We start from the raw sequence: 2,500 nt of genomic DNA, 5'->3' as shown, positions 1-2,500 counted from the left end.
CGCCAGCGCCACAGAGGGGCAGAGCCCCACTTGGGTGCCAAAGCGAACTCTCCCAGCACAGCGCACGCGCCAACACATCCGCACAGCTGCGATACAAACCACCTGCGAGAACCGCGGGGGCGACCGAGCAGCAGACGGCGTCGCGGCGCCGAGTGCCGGGCGGCGGCGCATCCTCAACGCACACAGTCCTCAATCGGACCAGCACACTGCAGATGTCCACCGCGCTTCGCACCGGGCCCGGGAGGACCCACTTTGGCCGCACGGCGCCGCGCGCTGGGTGCGCCGGCACGCAGATGCGCCGCCTGCCGCGTCCGTCAGCCGGCGCGCCTGCCACTGGGCGCCCCCACCAGCCGGCTGCCGCGCGTGCGCCCACGCAGCGCGCGGCCAGCACGCCGGGCGCCCCCCCCTCACCGGCCGGGGACGGTCCCACCCAGCCACCGCCGCGTATCGCTTCATACCCACATGCCCACTCACGTTCGTGGGTATGACGGGTGTCGCTGAAGCAACCGGTTAATACCTGTACCGATCGTCGATATCAACGATTCACCTCCAGCGCGAACAACCGCGCAACAACGGATTTCCAGTTCATTTGCGTAACTTGGGCAGCAAACGTAGACGTCCATCTACATTTGCGAATTCAATGGGTCTTGCATGCCTGGATGTTATGAGTCACGACACGCCACATCAGTCCACATACATGCTGCGACGTATGCACGAGAGAACACGTGGAAGGTGGCCCGCGTACGTATGCCGATGCCATTGCACAGCTGCGAAGCTCATTGAACACGCAAACTCCTGACTGACGAACTAGAGGCGACAGGGGAGGGGGGGGGGGGGGGGGCGATATACGTCTTATAGCAGTACACATTACAGTGGATAGCGGGACCATGTGGAACGTACGCAACACTCGCTAGATGTTGTGAGGGTAGGCACCGTAACATGATTCAATACGCAGGACACCAGAGTGTGCGCGCAGCGAACTATGTTGAGAGGGTTGCGATTAGGCAACGCTACACGAATTTCTAGATTCATATAACAAACAATTACGTGGGTTAGGTTAGGGCGCAACGTGGGTTAGGTTAGGGCCCAACTTAGGTTAGGTTAGGGCCCAACTTAGGTTAGGTTAGGGCCCAACTTAGGTTAGGTTAGGGCCCAACTTAGGTTAGGTTAGGGCCCAACTTAGGTTAGGTTAGGGCCCAACTTAGGTTAGGTTAGGGCCCAACTTAGGTTAGGTTAGGGCCCAACTTAGGTTAGGTTAGGGCCCAACTTAGGTTAGGTTAGGGCCCAACTTAGGTTAGGTTAGGGCCCAACTTAGGTTAGGTTAGGGCCCAACTTAGGTTAGGTTAGGGCCCAACTTAGGTTAGGTTAGGGCCCAACTTAGGTTAGGTTAGGGCCCAACTTAGGTTAGGTTAGGGCCCAACTTAGGTTAGGTTAGGGCCCAACTTAGGTTAGGTTAAGCCCCAACTTAGGTTAGGTTAAGCCCCAACTTAGGTTAGGTTAAGCCCCAACTTAGGTTAGGTTAAGCCCCAACTTAGGTTAGGTTAAGCCCCAACTTAGGTTAGGTTAAGCCCCAACTTAGGTTAGGTTAAGCCCCAACTTAGGTTAGGTTAAGCCCCAACTTAGGTTAGGTTAAGCCCCAACTTAGGTTAGGTTAAGGCGCAACATAGGTTAGGTTAAGGCGCAACATAGGTTAGGTTAAGGCGCAACATAGGTTAGGTTAAGGCGCAACATAGGTTAGGTTAAGGCGCAACATAGGTTAGGTTAAGGCGCAACATAGGTTAGGTTAAGGCGCAACATAGGTTAGGTTAAGGCGCAACATAGGTTAGGTTAAGGCGCAACATAGGTTAGGTTAAGGCGCAACATAGGTTAGGTTAAGGCGCAACATAGGTTAGGTTAAGGCGCAACATAGGTTAGGTTAAGGCGCAACATAGGTTAGGTTAAGGCGCAACATAGGTTAGGTTAAGGCGCAACATAGGTTAGGTTAAGGTGCAACATAGGTTAGGTTAAGGTGCAACATAGGTTAGGTTAAGGTGCAACATAGGTTAGGTTAAGGTGCAACATAGGTTAGGTTAAGGTGCAACATAGGTTAGGTTAAGGTGCAACATAGGTTAGGTTAAGGGATGGTGTATGAGGGGGGAGGGGACGAGGTTCGTTCATAGTGATGATGGTAAGTGGACGCCTGAGGCACCCTGAGATGTGTCACGTCAGGATGCATCTTTCTCTCAGGGGAGGTGGTGCGCCGGTTGCGTGGGTGTGGCAAGGGAGTGGCAGGCCTGTGTCTTTCATTCCTGCCATTGATTATATGCTGTGAGACAAGGCAGTGTGGTGGTGTTGGTTGCACCCCTGTCTAGGACATGTGTGGGTGTTTGTGGCTTATCTGAGTAATGATGGTTGTTGGAAGAGTGAGATATTCTGTTTTTGGGGTGGACCTCCTGGTTTTGTTATCATAGTGTGAATGGTGTAATGTGGCGGAGAGGATGCACTGGATGTTGTTCCATGC

The sequence above is a fragment of the Schistocerca nitens genome, chromosome 7, assembly GCF_023898315.1.
Source record: "Schistocerca nitens isolate TAMUIC-IGC-003100 chromosome 7, iqSchNite1.1, whole genome shotgun sequence".
In the NCBI taxonomy this organism is placed as follows: Eukaryota; Metazoa; Arthropoda; class Insecta; order Orthoptera; family Acrididae; genus Schistocerca; species Schistocerca nitens.
Note: the sequence above shows the minus strand (reverse complement) of the source record.